The sequence below is a fragment of the Procambarus clarkii genome, chromosome 25, assembly GCF_040958095.1.
Source record: "Procambarus clarkii isolate CNS0578487 chromosome 25, FALCON_Pclarkii_2.0, whole genome shotgun sequence".
NCBI lineage: Eukaryota > Metazoa > Arthropoda > Malacostraca > Decapoda > Cambaridae > Procambarus > Procambarus clarkii.
Window position 1 is genome coordinate 22,061,733 of NC_091174.1, and position 21,184 is coordinate 22,082,916.

A 21,184-nucleotide genomic window follows, 5' to 3' on the forward strand; every position below is an offset into this window, starting at 1 on the left:
TCACTCTTAGACCGAGCCATGTGATTGCTCTCATTAAATTCAATCATGATTTTGCTTTCTTCTTCAGATATTGAATTTGCTTGTTGAATGTCATTTTATAATCTATCCACACTCCGAGATATTGATATTATGTAACCCACAGAAGGTTAATGTCTTGAATGCGTAGGTGCCTGTCTAGGGTGTTGCCACTTAGTCTCATTGCCTTAGACTTCTGTGCAGATATTTTTAGCCCTAAAATGCTGCATTCAGATGTTACTTTATCTAATGCACCTTGTGCTTTATTTAGAAGTGAAGGACCTGTAATGACTAATGCTATATCATCAGCATAGCTTAGTAATTTAACCCCTTCTGCAAATGTCATGGTAACGAGGTTTTCTATAAGGATGTTAAAATGACTAGGACTGAGGACTCCTCCTTGTGGAGTCCCATTCTCATGCAAGTGGTAGTCCGACACTTGTCCTTGCAACTTTACTCTGGCATACCTGTGACTTAGGTAATCTTGAACCCATCCTAGCATATGTTCCTTTTCACCTTTTTAAATTAAGGTGTGTAAAAATGCTTGCGGACTTGCAAAGTTCGAATGCTTTTTCTAGATGAAGGAAGATCACTATAGCTGGACCTGAGTGAACTGTTCCTAGTAATGTTGCTATGCAGTTGGCAGTACCTACTACTCTAGTGAAGCCAAATATGTGTTTATGCAGGTCTCCAGTTTTCCTTGATAGTCCATTTAAGACCATCCGTTCTGCAGTTTTACTAATGCATAATGTTAATGAAATGGGTCTGTAATTGCCAGGTTCTTTCAGCTTAGGAATTGGAATGATTTCTGCTTTCTTCCAAGAGGTCGGTAGTTTGCCTTGCTGCCAAGATGCATTGATGACATCCAATATCCCTTGTTCTCCAGCAGGATCTGTGTGTGTGATCATTGAGAATGTAATGTTATCAGCACCTGGTACAGTGTCCTTGCCACTTTTTTGGCTCTGATTAACTCTTTTTTGGTGAAGGGACAGTCACATTCGTCATTTGTAGCTATGCTCTAATGAATGACTCTCAACCTTTCTTGTTTTATTTGTTCTGGCTGCCTTCTGACCATTGCAGGATGCTGATATGAAACTGCTCTTTCTGCAAATTGGAGAGCAAGTCTCTAAGCCTCCTGCAGTTGTTTAATACATGCCTGTGGTCGGGTTGGTCGACCTGATATGGTTTTAATCTGATCCCATATCTATGTTCAATTAGAGTTTGACACCACTCAAACCATTTTACCTCCTTTACCTCTCTAGAAACTCGTCTTGCTTCAGAAACCACCGCTCTTAGCAGAGTTCTTCCTTCTGGTGTTGGGTTTCTCTTTAGATTTTTTCTGAAGATGTTGACTCTGGTTTTGTTCTTTAACGTCATTACTATAGAACCAATAGTTCTTTCGTTTTGTTGTTTCCTGGGATAATGATTGGAAAAGCTTTGTTTGCAGTAGCTGCAATGGCTTCCTGCAGATTGGTCTCGTGTAAGTTCAAATCCTTAGGAGGCGTGTTTATTGCATAACATTTTTCAAGTTGTGACAGTAGCATAGTGATCACATAGTGGTCACAACTTTTCAAGTTGTGTTGTGACAGTAGCATAGTGGTCACTGGTGATCACCGGGTCTACCTCCCACTTTCCTTGATGCTTGAGTGCTGTAGAGATTAATGTAAGATCAAGGGAACCCCCTTGAATGTGAGTGGGTTCCCCAGTGTTAAGATGTGTAATTTCAGGTACTTCTCGCAGAGCTGCAGCTAAATGGCGCCCATCTGCATTGGCTGGCCCAGTCGCACCTAACTTATTGCACCCGCAGCAATAATTAGATTTCCTTGCGTGGCTAAGCCAAGCATTGCCTCTGCTTCTAGTTTACGTCTAGGGGGCTTATAGACGTTGTATATGAGGAGCTCAATATTAGCCATATTCACTCCTACTGCCAATACCACTATTCCATCCCTACATGAAACTGGGTCTATTTTCTTGCTGGGTATGGTGTTTCTGACTACGGTCATTAACTCTCTTTGTCTTCCCTGTTCATGCGGTATAATACAGTGCTGATATCCAGCTAATCTGAAGGACTTCGTGTCTGGGAAAAAGAGTTTCTTCCAAAACGATTATGTCTGCTTTCGTACTGATTGCAGTTTCCTGAAGGGTGTGTTTTTTATTTCTTAGACCTTGTATGTTCTACGGCAGAATTCGTAATGGCCAGATGACGGTTTCGATTGGTGTTGCCTGTTCTAGTAGAACTCCTCCTCGAAATCGACGTCTATATTCTCCACCTCACAAGTCGTGTCGCTGCAAATCGGACTGCACTGATTGCTCATGGTAATCCCCGGCATTATTGGAATATGAGCATCCCTGTTGTCCATCACTTTGCTGTTGGCATTGCTGCACGTCGGACTCCATTGAGTGCTCATGGCCGTTTCTTGTGTTGTCGGAATCTGTCCATCTCTGCCATCTAGTATTTCGTTGTTGATGTTGCTGCATATTGGGTTGCACTGAGTGATCGTGTCCGCCTCTTGTGTTGTTGGAACCTGTGCATTTCTGCTTCTTTGTTGGTGTCGTTGTATATCAGACTGCATTGGCTGTTGATGTCTGTCTCTTGTGTTGTAAGATTCTATTGCTCTTGAGTGGTCACTGCTTCTTGCAGTTGCTTTTATGAATGTTAATGGCCTGGTGTCTTGACTACCCGACTGTTGTTGGTAGTTTGTATGTCCATGTCACGTTGTTTGTCCTCTTGTGCTTCGTCTTGTCTCAAACTGTCTATTTCTAGTATAACTGTGGTATGCTACTCGATCTTGTTCATTATTACACAAGTGATTTCTTGAGTTATTTGTAGTGTAGGAGCCGGTCGGCCGAGTGGACAGTACGCTGGACTTGTGATCCTGTGGTCCTGGGTTCGATCCCAGGCGCCGGCAAGAAACAATGGGCAGAGTTTCTTTCACCCTGTGCCCCTGTTACCTAGCAGTAAAATAGGTACCTGGGTGTTAGTCAGCTGTCACGGGCTGCTTCCTGGGGGTGGAGGCCTGGTCGAGGACCGGGCCGCGGGGACACTTAAGCCCCGAAATCATCTCAAGATAACCTCAAGATAGTGACGCTTTCTGCATCATCTATAGACAATTGATAATGGTCTCTTCCGTGATCTTCACGATGTTTTTCAGCTGGACCTTGGTATAAATGTAAATTTGTTGAGTTTTTTCCAAAAGTAATTGATTTTTGTTTTGTTTTACTTTTGCTGTATTTCTGCAGCATTTTTTGTGTATTTTCTGATATGGAATGGATAGATTCGGAAAATTTTGTTCTATGAGAGTGAGTGTGTGTTGTGACTGTGCACGAGTGTTCCAGACGTTGGTGTTGGTGTATGTGGTGCTGGTCTGTGTGTTTATCCTGGCCTGAGCTGTCTGCACCTTTTCTTTCTGTGCAGAGCAGGCCTGATGTTTGCCTCCACAATTTGGACATTTGGCTGTTGTAGTCTGGTTTGCCTTGTGCTTGGCTATACAGTCTTTGGCTGGATGTCTCAGGCTGCACACTCTGCATCTCTCCTGTCCAGTGCAGCGTGATTGATGGTGGCCATATTTCTGACATCTGAAGCAGCGTAGAGGGTTCCGGGACGTATGGTCTCTGTCGGTATATTCCACAATTTCCAAGAATGAATGTTTCTGGCGCAAGTCCCATGACAGTCACCAAAACATGACGTGTCGCTGCTTTGTCTACTTTTGTACGGCATCGTTCCGCATTCAGGATTTGCTTATGTTTTAGTACTGGATCCAGGGGGAAAGTCGATTGGGTATCCCAAATACACGACCTGTGTGCGTCTTTCTGAAGGGTGTAACTTTTCCAAGCTTACAGGTTTCCCTTGCAGGAATTTTATATTTCTAATTAATTTCCAATCTGTTGGTCTCGTGGTGACATTATTATTTCTCCTTTCAGGATGACTGATGGAAAGTTTGAACTCTGGTTGTTCCTTTTCCATTGCCGTTACTACTTAATATACTGTAGGAAAGTGGTCTGTCTGCATTATCTTGAATTTTGGGAGATATGCAGAGTCTGACGATTTCTGGTGTGAGACTGGTACTGTATTCTCCTGTCTCATACTGTCGTCTTGTGGCTGGGTTGTGGACAGAGAAGCATTGTCTGACACTGGCTGGTAAGTGACCGGTGCTGTCCTCTCAAGGTCTATTATGACTGGTGTCTTGCTGGTAGAAGCACGTGGTGAATCCTCGATAAGAATTTTCTTCGGTGCCTGCTGCACCACTGTCCACTGTCCCTCCTCGTCTGAAAGCTGCCTCCATTGCATCTTTCTCTTAGCCTTACCCATGACGTCTCCACGTAGTGAGGACCGATTCACTGCCCTACCTAATGCCTGAGACACTCCAAGGCCTAGAAAAATTATTTTCCCTCCAACGGAGGTCGTAAAATGATTTCTCCAGGTGGAATCAGGGATACCTAACACCTAATTGAGCTATTTGGTTTACCTTTTCCTGAAAAGGCTCAGTACACCTTCTAAGGCGCCCCCTTATTGCGATGCCCGCGGGGTATCACCTCGCCCTTCAGGGTAGGACTCTAAGTGACCTGGTCAGTGATTCGATGTTCACAAAAAAAACGGGCATGGGCACCGAGTGTGGCACGAGAGTGTGGGGTCGCCTGCGGGTTGTGCAGAATACCAGGTTGTGCAGAATACCAGGCTGGGTTGTGCAGAATACCAGGCTGGGTTGTGCAGAATACCAGGCTGGGTTGTGCAGAATACCAGTCAGCTGGACAGCAGATAATCAGCAAGGTTGTTTGTCCATCAATTGTAGACGAAATCGGTATTGTTTCCTCCCAAACAAGATATTCTCTGGGTCTTGGGGCATTGATGTATTCTTCCTCACAAAACCGCGATGATTTGAGCTGATGGGCGCTCAGAATCGTCAGTTTTCCAGGGAACAAATCCGTGCGGCCAGCTAGCTATGGTACCGGCAGCGAGTCCCATTGGAAACTTGATTATTAGAGAGCTGGGTGTTGGAGTGTTGGAGTGTGGAGTGTTGGAGTGTGGAGTGTTCGAGAGTGGAGTGTTGTAACGTGAATTGTTGGAGTGTGGACTGTTGGAGTGTGTAGTGTTGGGGTGTGAGTTTTGTAATGTGAATTGTTGGAGTGTGGAGTGTTGGAGTGTGGAATATTGGGGGAGCTAATTGTTGGAGTGTGAAGTGTTGGAGTGGGGAGTGTTGGGGTGTTGGAATGTGGAGTGTTGCAACGTAAAATGTTGGAGAGTGGAGTGTTGGCGGTTGGAGTGTTGGAAGTCTGGAGTGTTGTAGTGTTGATTGCTGGAGTGTTGGAGTGTGGAGTGTTGGAGTTGGAAGTGTTGATGAGTGGAGTGTTGGAGTGTGGAGTGTTTGAGTGTGGAGTGTTGAAGAGTGGAGTGTTGGAGTGTGAAGTGTTGGAGGTTGTAGTGTTGGAAGAGTGGAGTGTTGGAGTGTGAAGTGTTGGAGGTTGTAGTGTTGGAAGAGTGGAGTGTTGGAGTGTGAATTGTTGTAGTATTGATTATTGGAGTGTTGGAGTGTGGGGTGATGATGACTGGATTAATGGAGCGTGCCGTGTTGGAGAGTGGAGGGTTGCAATGTGGAGTGTTGAGTTATAGAATGTTGGAGTGTGAAGTGTATGGAGTGTTGGAGTGTGGAGTGCTGGAGAGTGGAGTGTTGCTAAGTGGAGTGTTGGACTATGGAGTGCTGGAGTGTGTAGTGCTGGAGAGTGGAGTGTTACTATGTGGACTGTTGGAGTATGGAATGTTGGGGTGTGGAGTGTTTGAGGACTGATTGTTGGAGAATGGAGTGTTAGAGTGGGGAGTGTTGGAGTGGGGAGTGTTGGTGGGCGGGGTGATGGAGTGTGGAGTGTGGGATAGTAGAGTGTTGGAGTGTGAAGAGTTAGAGTGGGGAGTGTTGGAGTGGGGAGTGTTGGAGTGGGGAGTGGGGAGTGTTGGAGTGGGGAGTGTTGGAGTGGGGAGTGTTGGAGTGAGGAGTGTTGGAGTGAGGAGTGTTGGAGTGGGGAGTGTTGGAGTGAGGAGTGTTGGAGTGAGGAGTGTTGGAGTGGGGAGTGTTGGTGGGCGGAGTGATGGAGTGTGGAGTGTGAAGAGTTAGAGTGGGGAGTGTTGGAGTGGGGAGTGTTGGAGTGGGGAGTGTTGGAGTGGGGAGTGTTTTAGTGGGGAGTGTTGGAGTGAGGAGTGTTGGAGTGAGGAGTGTTGGAGTGGGGAGTGTTGGTGGGCGGAGTGATGGAGTGTGGAGTGTGGGATAGTAGAGTGTTGGAGTGTGAAGAGTTAGAGTGGGGAGTGTTGGAGTGGGGAGTGTTGGAGTGAGGAGTGTTGGAGTGGCGAGTGTTGGAGTGGGGAGTGTTGGAGTGGCGAGTGTTGGAGTGGGGAGTGTTGGAGTGGGGAGGCCTCGACAGTCAAAATGGCTCGGATAGCTTCCAGGTGAGTTGGTCCTGCTGCGATAATGGCGTGGTGTCTGGTGACGCTGGTTCAACATGAACGACAATTCCTCACTACCAGTTCTGACTCCCGTCTGCCCAAACGTTACAATGTAGCCATGCATAATTTATATTATGCATGGCTACATTGCATAATAGCCAATGCATGTTAAATAACCCAATCAACTCGAGTTATGATACACTCTCACCCCTGAGGGCTGGGAGTTGTGCGTTATGTCCGCCTGAACCTTACAACACACTCACACATATTGGCCAATCAAAGTAATTTACGGTAAAGACGGACATTTAAAACCCTTTCCTGTTGTTGTCGTGGTCGAAGTCGTCCGTTTACATTGGTATTATTACTACCAATCCCCGCGGCGAGCTTCGTGTAGCGCAAACTGGTACACGATACAACAGTGATTCGATGACTCGCTGGCTCGGAATGCTTGATCCTTACTAATGGCGTCATTAGTAGGGATCAACAAATGATCCCCCCCCTCCCCCCCTCCGCTCTAGTGATGCGTCCCCAGAACATTTTTCATGGATACCGGAAGGAGAAGCTCTTTTTGATTGATTTAATTGCTGATAATTCAGTTTAATTTAGAGAAGTGCTTTTTAATAGTTCCATCCTGATAATAGGGTTCGGGTGTGAGATGCTCTGGCGATGTGATAATATATTTCTCGATTTTTTGGAACAAATTTGTCTGGTATGTCATCCTTTTCAGGACTCACCAATATAATTTTAATTAATGTTTAATTAATATAATAATCGCACTATTTTCTTCTGCATGTTGTATCAAGGAATTTATGGATGATGTGGTAAGATTTCCCCACACCTATAATACTTACAAAATACTTACACAAAACTCCTTGACTTGTAAAATACTTACATAACACTACTTCTACACTTATACAGTAATTACAAAACACTACTACGACACACAAAATTTAATCAAACTCCTACAACACTTAAAAGACTTGCACAAAACTCCTACAACACTCCTACAATTATACAATACTTATAAAACACCCTCACAACACTTAAACAATATTTACACATAACTCCTTCAACACTTTAACAATACTTGCACAACACCCTTACATCACCTACACAATAATTACAGAACACTCCTACAACACTTATGCAATACATACACAACATCCCTACAATACTTATACAATATTTACACAACACTTCTAAGACTCTTAAAAATACTTTCACAACACTTCTTCAACGCTCCTACAACACTTATACAATACTTCTGCAACATTTCTACAACATTATTCAATATTTAAGCAACACTACTACTACTACTACACATACAATACTTTCACAACACTCAAACAACACATATATAATGTTACTGCAACATCCTATAACCCTAATACGACACTCTTGCAATATTATACAAATATTGGTGTACAATTAGAGAATACTTATACATGTGCAACACTCCTGCAACACTACTACAACACTCTTGCAACACTCCTGCAACACTACTACAACACTCTTGCAACACTCCTGCAACACTACTACAACACTCTTGCAACACTCCTGCTACACTACTACAACACTCTTGCAACACTCCTGCAACACTACTACAACACTCTTGCAACACTCCTGCAACACTACTACAACATTCTTGCAACACTCCTGCAACACTACTACAACACTCTTGCAACACTCCTGCAACACTACTACAACACTCTTGCAACACTCCTGCAACACTACTACAACACTCTTGCAACACTACTACAACACTACTACAACACTCTTACAACACTCCTGCAACACTACTACAACACTCTTGCAACACTACTACAACACTACTACAACACTCTTGCAACACTCCTGCAACACTACTACAACACTCTTGCAACACTACTACAACACTCCTGCAACACTACTACAACACTCTTGCAACACTCCTGCAGCACTACTACAACATTCTTGCAACATTCCTGCTACACTACTACAACACTCTTGCAACACTCCTGCAACACTACTACAACACTCTTGCAACACTCTTGCAACACTCCTGCAACACTACTACAACATTCTTGCAACATTCCTGCAACACTACTACAACACTCTTGCAACACTACTACAACACTCTTGCAACACTCCTGCTACACTACTACAACACTCTTGCAACACTTCTGCTACACTACTACAACACTCTTGCAACACTCCTGCTACACTACTACAACACTCTTGCAACACTCCTGCAACACTACTACAACATTCTTGCAACACTCCTGCAACACTACTACAACACTCTTGCAACACTCATGCAACACTACTACAACACTCTTGCAACACTCCTGCAACACTACTACAGCATTCTTGCAACACTTCTGCTACACTACTACAACACTCTTGCAACACTCCTGCTACACTACTACAACACTCTTGCAACACTCCTGCTACACTTCGGCAACACTCCTGCAAAACGTCTGCAACATTACTACAACACCCCTGCAACACTCCTGCAACACTTCTACAACACTACTACAACACACCTGCAACACTACTACAACATTACTACAACACTCACGCAACACTCACACAACACTCCTACAACACTCCTACAACACTATTACAACACTCCTGCAACACTACTACAACACTCCAGCAACACTACTACAGCACTTCTGCAACACTACTACAACACTCGAGCAACACTACTACAGCACTTCTGCAACACTACTACAACACTTCTGCAACACTACTACAACACTCTTGCAACACTACTACAACACTCTTGCAACACTCCAGCAACACTATTACAACACTACTACAACACTCCAGCAACACTACTACAACACTCCAGCAACACTACTACAACACTCCAGCAACACTACTACAACACTCCAGCAACACTACTACAACACTCCAGCAACACTACTACAACACTCCAGCAACACTACTACATCACTCTTGCAACACTACTACAACACTCCAGCAACACAACTACAACACTCCAGCAACACAACGACAACACTCCAGCAACACTACTACAACACTCCAGCAACACTACTACAACACTCCAGCAACACTACTGCAACACTCTTACAACACTACTACAACACTCTTGCAACACTACTACAACACTCCAGCAACACTACTACAACACTCCAGCAACACTATTACACCACTACTACAACACTCCAGCAACACTATTACAACACTACTACAACACTCTTGCAACACTACTACAACACTCGAGCAACACTACTGCAACACTACTACAACACTCATGCAACACTACTACAATACTCCAGCAACACAACTACAACACTCCAGCAACACTACTACAACACTCCAGCAACACTACTACAACACTCCAGCAACACTACTACAACACTCCAGCAACACTATTACAACACTACTACAACACTCCAGCAACACTATTACAACACTACTACAACACTCTTACAACACTACTACAACACTCCAGCAACACTACTACAACACTACTATAACACTCCAGCAACACAACTACAACACTCCAGCAACACTACTACAACACTCCAGCAACACTACTACAACACTCCAGCAACACTACTACAACACTCTTGCAACACTACTACAACACTCCAGCAACACTACTACAACACTCCAGCAACACAACTACAACACTCCAGCAACACTACTACAACACTTGTCGTGACGCTGAACCCCGGTTCATTCCGAACACAGCGATTACACAACACATAACACCTTGCCTCAGCAACCGTTACTACCACCGTGTACTCCTACACACACCAGACCCTTGAGGCGTACCACTAGGTTTGTACTGGAACACATTGAATAAACATACGGAAGGTATTTAAAGGCCGTCGGGTTTTGTCATTTAATTACAAGAATAGACTCTGACAATTAATACTATATTAATTAACATACTCAATTAGGTCAATACACTTAAAATACCCATAGACCACTTGACCTCCGCGGTCACCACCCACACTCGTAACTTCCGCCTAAGTCCCTAATACGGAATGATTACTACAACGCTCCACACCCGGTTAGTCTTACATTCAATACTCACATACTGCAGACTTAACTTGGTCACTAAGATCACAACAGGTTCTCGCATAGCTGTCTGCTACACTTCGTTGCTGCTACAACCGGAGACCTCCGAGGACTTGCTAGTTCAACTTCCACAACCAGACTGACTCCAGCCAACCATGGCCTCAAACATTTCACCACGCCTCTTGAGGAAGGTATAATCCGATTAACCTTATCCCTAGAGCGGTAATCTTGTTCCTAGAAGCCTGACGATGAATAATTCCTCTTTCCAGGAATTATTAATTTGGCTAAACAGCTTCGGTCTTAATCCATTGACCTTTCTTAGATATGTGATCCATAGTCTGTCTACTTAACATGTACTTTCAATCATCATTCGTTAAGTGTTGTAGTAATGATCCTCTAGCTAATAATTCCTACTAACTTGTGGATTACAACACACTCCAGCAACACTACTACAACACTCCAGCAACACTATTACAACACTACTACAACACTCCAGCAACACTATGACAACACTACTACAACAATCTTGCAACACTACTACAACACTCCAGCAACACTACTACAACACTCCAGCAACACTATTACAACACTCTTGCAACACTACTACAACACTACTACAACACTCTTGCAACACTACTACAACACTCCAGCAACACTTCTACAACACTCTTGCAACACTAGTACAACACTCCAGCAACACTACTACAACACTCCAGCAACACTACTACAACACTCTTGCATCACTACTACAACACTCCAGCAACACTACTACAACACTCTTGCAACACTACTACAACACTCCAGCAACACTACTACAACACTCTTGCAACACTACTACAACACTCCAGCAACACTACTACAACACTCTTACAACACTCCAGCAACACTACTACAACACTCCAGCAACACTACTACAACACTCTTACAACACTACTACAACACTCTTGCAACACTACTACAACACTCCAGCAACAATACTACAACACTCTTGCAACACTACTACAACACTCCAGCAACACTACTACAACACTCCAGCAACACTACTACAACACTACAGCAACACTATTACAACACTACTACAACACTCTTGCAACACTACTACAACTCTCCTACAACACTACTACAAAACTCCTACAACACTATTACAACACTACTACCTACCTTGAGGTGCTTCCGGGGCTTAGTGTCCCCGCGGCCCGGTCGTCGACCAGGCCTCCTGGTTGCTGGACTGATCAACCAGGCTGTTAGACGCGGCTGCTCGCAGCCTGACGTATGAGTCACAGCCTGGTTGATCAGGTATCCTTTGGAGGTGCTTATCCAGTTCTCTCTTGAACACTGTGAGGGGTTTGCCAGTTATGCCCCTTATGTGTAGTGGAAGCGTGTTGAACAGTCTCGGGCCTCTGATGTTGATAGAGTTCTCTCTCAGAGTACCTGTTGCACCTCTGCTTTTCAACGGGGGTATTCTGCACATCCTGCCATGTCTTCTGGTCTCATGTGGTGTTATTTCTGTGTGCAGGTTTGGGACCAGCCCCTCAATTATTTTCCACGTGTAAATTATTATGTATCTCTCCCGCCTGCGCTCAAGGGAGTACAGATTTAGGCTCTTTAGTCGGTCCCAGTAATTTAGATGTTTTACTGAGTGGATTCTAGCAGTAAAGGATCTCTGCACGCTCTCTAGGTCAGCAATTTCTCCAGCTTTGAAAGGGGCTGTCATTGTGCAGCAGTACTCCACTCTAGATAGCACAAGCGTTTTGAAAAGTATCATCATCGGTATAGCATCTCTAGTGTGAAAAGTTCTTGTTATCCAACCTGTCATTTTTCTTGCAGTTGTGACGGCTACTTTATTGTGTTCTTTAAAGGTAAGGTCTTCCGACATGAGTACACCCAGGTCCTTTACATTGCCTTTTCGTTCTATGTTATGATTTGCCTGCGTTTTGTACGTGGTTCCTGTTTTTATGTTTTCAATTTTTCCGTAGCGCATGAGCTGAAACTTATCCTCGTTGAATACCATATTATTTTCTGTAGCCCATAGAAAGACCTGATCTACATCTGATTGGAGGTTTGCCGTGTCCTCTATGTTGCCAACTCTCATGAAAATCCTAGTGTCATCTGCAAAGGATGATACAGTGCTATAGGTTGTGTTCTGGTCTATGTCCGATATGAGGATGAGAAAAAGTACTGGAGCAAGCACAGTACCCTGGGGGACTGAGCTCTTCACGGTTGATGGGCTGGATTTTATTTTGTTGACTATTACACATTGGGTTCTGTCAGTCAGGAAATTGTAGATCCATCTGCCTATTTTCCCGGTAATTCCTTTTGAACGCATTTTATGTGCAATAACACCATGGTCACATTTATCAAAAGCTTTTGCGAAATCTGTGTAAATTACATCAGCATTTTGTTTGTCTTCCATAGCATCTAATGCCATATCATAGTGGTCCAGCAACTGCGACAGGCAAGAGCGCCCTGTTCTGAAACCATGTTGTCCGGGGTTATGGAGATGCTGTGATTCCATGTATTTTGTGATCTTACTTCTTAGCACTCTCTCAAAAATTTTTATGATGTGCGATGTTAGTGCTATCGGTCTGTAATTTTTTGCCTCTGCCTTATTTCCTCCTTTATGGAGTGGTGCTATCTCTGCTGTTTTTAGTATGTCAGGGATAACGCCAGTATCTAGGCTTTGTCTCCACAGAATGTGAAGGGCCTGCGATAGTGGTTTTTTACAGTTCTTGATGAATATGGAGTTCCAAGAATCCGGGCCTGGTGCAGAGTGCATAGACATACTGTTTATGGCTTCTTCAAAATCTAGTGGGGATAGGGCGACGTCTGATATGTGATTTGATGTTGGTATCATATCCATGAAAAATTCATTTGGGTTATCAATCTTTAGTGCATTTAATGGCTCACTGAAAACAGAGTCGTACTGCTTCCTCAGTAACTCGCTCATTTCTTTGTTGTCATCTGTGAAAGTTCCATCTCCCTTTCGCAGGGGCCCGATACTAGATGTGGTTTTTTATCTTGATTTTGCATAGGAGAAAAAATATTTCGGATTTCTCTCTATTTCACTGATGGCCTTTTGCTCTCTTTGCCTCTCCTGGGTTTTGTATAATTCTTGTAGCTTGAGTTCAATTGTTTCTATTTCTCTACCTAACCTTCTTCGCCGTTCTTGAGATAGGGTGCGACTCTCAAGTTGTTCCGCGATTCGTTTTCTTCGCCTATATAAGGAACGACGTTCCCGTTCCAATCTGCATCTCTTTCTCTTTTTTCTTAGGGGTATGCGGTTTGAACATATTTCTAGCGCTACTGAGCTTATTTTTTCCAGGCACTGGTTCAAGTTTGCATTTCCTAGCTGTTCTTCCCAGTTTATTTCTGTGAAGTCCTGGTTTATTTGCTCCCAGTTTATCCGTTTATTATTGAAGTTGAATTTGCTGAAATCTCCTCCACCGGGAATCTGGACTGGTTTTGGAGGTCCATTCCCCATGGTTGTCAGTACCTCAATTAAGTTGTGATCTGAGTAACAGGTATTTGTAATCATTATGTTCCCGATCAACTCATCATTATTAGTGAAAATGAGGTCCAGCGTGTTCTCCTTCCTAGTTGGTTCTACTATTTGCTGGTTTAAGGCAAACCTATCGCACATCCGTAGCAGGTCATTTGCATGTGCCTGCTCATTTAGGCTACTTCCTGGTATTCTTTCTGATATTACTGTATTAGCCAGGTGCTTCCATTTCAGGTGCCGTAGGTTGAAGTCCCCAAGCAGGATGATGTTCGGAGCTGGATTTGTGAGGTTTTCCAAGCAGTGCTCTATTTTCATTAGTTGGTCTTTAAACTGCTGAGGGTTTGCCTCCGGTGACTTATATACAAGGACAACAACTACATTTAGGATCTCTATTTTGACTATCAGCACTTCCACCATATCATTTGAGGTGTTTAGCAGCTCAGTACAGATGAGTGTGTCTTTGATGTAGAGGCTGACCCCACCCTGAAGCCGGTGTTTCCTATCACATCTGAAGAGATTGTATTCTGGGATCCATATTTCACCATCAAGGTAGTCCTTTGTGTGAGTTTCCGTTAGGGCTGCAAACACTGCATTTGCCTCATGAAGGAGACCATCTATAAAATGAACTTTGTTGGATTTGCGTGTTTTTATACCCTGGATGTTGGCAAATATAAATGATGTTATCGTGTTAGTGGAAGTGCTGGATGCTTTAATTGGTGTTAATATCTGAGGCTCTGGTAAGGAGGCCACTGTGTTTGCGTCCTCTCTAGCATTTGACCGAGTTGGTGGTAGAGTCTGGTCATTTTTAGCCATTCTTCTCCTCCTCCTCTTGCTAAAAAATTATCCCGGTTGATGGAGTAGTGGCTGTTTTCATAGTGGTAGTCTGTCGGTTTTATTCGCCTGGTACCTCTTATATGAAAAGCTGGGCATTCAGCATTGAAGCACTCTTTCCTGTCCAAAGAGTTCTTGCAAATTTCTGGGTGAAAGAATTCACAGCTTTTGGTACATTTACCTGTATTGAGGAGGTTTCTGCACTTTCTAGGGTGATTGTGTGTACATGTTCCATTAATTCTTCCCGATTCCCCATGCTTACAGGTAGCCCATCTGTAATACCAACAGATTTTGGGGCCTTGTTTTGTTTGTTTCCCTCTGCCAGGGACCGCACTCTGCTGCGGCGCCCCCGACACTGTGCTCTGCTCCGGTGCCTGTGACACCGCGCTCTGCTCCGGTGCCTGCGACACCGCGCACTGCTCAGGGGTCCCCGACTCCGTGCCCTGCTCAGGCATCCCCGACTCCGCGCCCTGCTCAGGCATCCCCGACTCCGTGCCCTGCTCAGGCATCCCCGACTCCGCGCCCTGCTCAGGCATCCCCGACTCCGCGCCCTGCTCAGGCATCCCCGACTCCGCGCCCTGCTCAGGCATCCCCGACTCCGTGCCCTGCTCAGGCATCCCCGACTCCGCGCCCTGCTCAGGCGCCGCTGCCACAGAGCTCTGTGCTACAGCTGGTTGTACCTTGGTGTCATGTACAGTTTGTTTGAAGACATTAGAAATTGCTATGCAGGCATTAATTAGTAATTCTCTGTTTTCGGCGGGAGTTTTATCCAGGATTTCCATCAATTTCAAAAAAGTTACATCATCCTTTTTGCAGAGCCAGTACACAGAGTGGTCACTGGGACCATTTCTCCTTGAATTGTTAGTCATGTTGGCACATTTTTTGTGTATGGCTGCTGAACAGAGTTGGCATTGAAAGCTCTGTTGGTAATCTACCTTCATGTTGCATTCTATGCACGTTTTTATCAAAGCCATTTTTTTAACACTTCTGTTCAGTGGTGATGGTCTTACAAGGTGGGGTGTTGACCGGTGGGGGAGTTGACCGCGGGTGCTGGCCGTGGGAGCTGGCCGTGGGTGTTGACCGTGGGTGTTTACCAACTTGAGATAGGCCTGGAAGAGGCTGTATGGACGGCCACTGTTGCTACCACGTGTCGCACTCTTAATTTGTTTTGTTCACTTGTTAGATTACATTACTTGCATTTTCCCACTAGTTATCATACAGTAGAGGCGTCTAGTTTCTGTGTCTGGGCACTAGTTACCTGAGTACGTTACACTATTTGAAAGAATACACACACAAGAGGGTACTGGGGTGGGCCTACCTCCAAGTGGCCCTTGTTTACACACACACGACGGACTTATTTTGTGTGTAATTTGTTCACTTGATATTAGACTATGTTATCTTAATTTGTTATAATAGACACAGGTTTTGCATAGAGAGCTTTGCACTATGGGCACTGATTACTTGATGTTTCAATAGCGAGAGATGTGATTTATTGACGACTTGGCAACTATCGCCTAAGGCCTCCTGGCACCACGAGGGCAGGCCTTGACTACACACGAAGTTCACTTATTTTTCCTTTAACACAAACGGTCGGATGGTAATCACAATGATATATTGCTTAATATGTTGAGACACACTTTAAAAGTTATCTGACTGTGTTTAGTTCCTGTATCACTGAAATGTCCCTAGTTATATATTGTTTTCCGCGGAGCTCGCACCGCGTGGCCCTTCCCCTCTCACACCCAAAACACCCACCTACTACAACACTCTTGCAACACTACTACAACACTCTTGCAACACTACTACAACACTCTTGCAACACTACTACAACACTCCAGCAACACTATTACAACACTACTACAACACTCCAGCAACACTACTACAACACTCCTACAACACTACTACAACACTCCAGCAACACTATTACAACACTACTACAACACTCTTGCAACACTACTACAACACTCCAGCAACACTACTACAACACTCCAGCAACACTACTACAACACTCCAGCAACACTACTACAACACTCTTGCAACACTACTACAACACTCCAGCAACACTACTACAACACTCCAGCAACACTATTACAACACTCCAGCAACACTACTACAACACTCCAGCAATACTACTACAACACTCTTGCAACACTACTACAACACTCCAGCAACACTACTACAAAACTCTTACAACACTACTACAACACTCCAGCAACACTACTACAACACTCCAGCAACACTACTACAACACTCTTACAACACTACTACAACACTCTTGCAACACTACTACAACACTCCAGCAACACTACTATAACACTCTTGCAACACTACTACAACACTCCAGCATCACTACTACAACACTACAGCAACACTATTACAACACTACTACAACACTCTTACAACACTACTACAACACTCCAGCAACACTACTACAACACTCCAGCAACACTACTACAACACTCCTACAACACTACTACAACACTCCTACAACACTATTACAACACTACTACAACACTCTTGCAACACTACTACAACACTCTTGCAACACTACTACAACACTCTTGCAACACTACTACAACACTCTTGCAACACTACTACAACACTACTACAACACTCCAGCAACACTACTACAACACTCCAGCAACACTACTACAACACTCCAGCAACACTACTACAACACTCCTACAACACTACTACAACACTCCAGCAACACTATTACAACACTACTACAACACTCTTGCAACACTACTACAACACTCCAGCAACACTACTAAAACACTACTACAACACTCTTGCAACACTGCTACAACATTCCAGCAACACTACTACAACACTCCAGCAACACTACTACAACATTCCTACAACACTACTACAACACTACAACAACACTATTACAACACTCTTGCAACACTACTACAACACTCCAGCAACACTACTACAACACTCCATGAACACTACTACAACACTCCTACAACACTACTAGAACACTCCTACAACACTATTACAACACTACTACAACACTCTTGCAACACTACTACAACACTCCAGCAACACTACTACAACACTCTTGCAACACTACTACAACACTCCAGCAACACTACTACAACACTCCAGCAACACTATTACAACACTCCAGCAACACTACTACAACACTCCAGCAATACTACTACAACACTCTTGCAACACTACTACAACACTCCAGCAACACTACTACAAAACTCTTACAACACTACTACAACACTCCAGCAACACTACTACAACACTCCAGCAACACTACTACAACACTCTTACAACACTACTACAACACTCTTGCAACACTACTACAACACTCCAGCAACACTACTATAACACTCTTGCAACACTACTACAACACTCCAGCATCACTACTACAACACTACAGCAACACTATTACAACACTACTACAACACTCTTACAACACTACTACAACACTCCAGCAACACTACTACAACACTCCAGCAACACTACTACAACACTCCTACAACACTACTACAACACTCCTACAACACTATTACAACACTACTACAACACTCTTGCAACACTACTACAACACTCTTGCAACACTACTACAACACTCTTGCAACACTACTACAACACTCTTGCAACACTACTACAACACTACTACAACACTCCAGCAACACTACTACAACACTCCAGCAACACTACTACAACACTCCAGCAACACTACTACAACACTCCTACAACACTACTACAACACTCCAGCAACACTATTACAACACTACTACAACACTCTTGCAACACTACTACAACACTCCAGCAACACTACTAAAACACTACTACAACACTCTTGCAACACTGCTACAACATTCCAGCAACACTACTACAACACTCCAGCAACACTACTACAACATTCCTACAACACTACTACAACACTACAACAACACTATTACAACACTCTTGCAACACTACTACAACACTCCAGCAACACTACTACAACACTCCATGAACACTACTACAACACTCCTACAACACTACTAGAACACTCCTACAACACTATTACAACACTACTACAACACTCTTGCAACACTCCAGCATCACAACTACAACACTCCAGCAACACTACTACAACACTCCAGCAACACTACTACAACACTCCAGCAACACTACTACAACACTCCTGCAACACTACTACAACACTCCACAACACTATTACAACACTACTACAACACTCTTGCAACACTCCAGCAACACTACTACAACACTCCAGCAACACTACTACAACACTTCTGCAACACTACTACAACACTCCAGCAACACTACTACAACACTCCTACAACACTACTACAACACTCCAGCAACACTACTACAACACTATTACAACACTACTACAACACTCTTGCAACACTACTACAACACTCCAGCAACACTACTACAGCACTTCTGCAACACTACTACAACATTCCATCAACACTACTACAACACTCCTACAACACTACTACAACACTCCAGCAACACTACTACAACACTCCAGCAATACTACTACAACACTCTTGCAACACTACTACAACACTCCAGCAACACTACTACAAAACTCTTACAACACTACTACAACACTCCAGCAACACTACTACAACACTCCAGCAACACTACTACAACACTCTTACAACACTACTACAACACTCTTGCAACACTACTACAACACTCCAGCAACACTACTATAACACTCTTGCAACACTACTACAACACTCCAGCATCACTACTACAACACTACAGCAACACTATTACAACACTACTACAACACTCTTACAACACTACTACAACACTCCAGCAACACTACTACAACACTCCAGCAACACTACTACAACACTCCTACAACACTACTACAACACTCCTACAACACTATTACAACACTACTACAACACTCTTGCAACACTACTACAACACTCTTGCAACACTACTACAACACTCTTGCAACACTACTACAACACTCTTGCAACACTACTACAACACTACTACAACACTCCAGCAACACTACTACAACACTCCAGCAACACTACTACAACACTCCAGCAACACTACTACAACACTCCTACAACACTACTACAACACTCCAGCAACACTATTACAACACTACTACAACACTCTTGCAACACTACTACAACACTCCAGCAACACTACTAAAACACTACTACAACACTCTTGCAACACTGCTACAACATTCCAGCAACACTACTACAACACTCCAGCAACACTACTACAACATTCCTACAACACTACTACAACACTACAACAACACTATTACAACACTCTTGCAACACTACTACAACACTCCAGCAACACTACTACAACACTCCATGAACACTACTACAACACTCCTACAACACTACTAGAACACTCCTACAACACTATTACAACACTACTACAACACTCTTGCAACACTACTACAACACTCCTACAACACTATTACAACACTACTACAACACTCTTGCAACACTCCAGCATCACAACTACAACACTCCAGCAACACTACTACAACACTCTAGCAACACTACTACAACACTCCAGCAACACTACTACAACACTCCTGCAACACTACTACAACACTCCACAACACTATTACAACACTACTACAACACTCTTGCAACACTCCAGCAACACTACTACAACACTCCAGCAACACTACTACAACACTTCTGCAACACTACTACAACACTCCAGCAACACTACTACAACACTCCTACAACACTACTACAACACTCCAGCAACACTACTACAACACTATTACAACACTACTACAACACTCTTGCAACACTCCAGCAACACTACTACAGCACTCCAGCAACACTACTACAACACTTCTGCAACACTACTACAACACTCCAGCAACACTACTACAACACTCCTACAACACTACTACAACACTCCAGCAACACTACTACAACACTATTACAACACTACTACAACACTCTTGCAACACTACTACAACACTCCAGCAACACTACTACAACACTCCAGCAACACTACTACAACATTCCAGCAACACTACTACAACACTCTTGCAACACTACAACCACAACACTCCAGCAATACTATTACAACACTCTTGCAACACTACTACAACACTCTTGCAACACTACTACAACACTCTTGCAACACTACTACAACACTCCAGCAACACTTCTACAACACTCTTGCAACACTACTACAACACTCCAGCAACACTACTACAACACTTCAGCAACACTACTACAACACTCTTACAACACTACTACAACACTCTTGCAACACTACTACAACACTCCAGCAACACTACTACAACACTCTTGCAACACTACTACAACACTCCAGCAACACTACTACAACACTCCAGCAACACTCCAGCAACACTACTA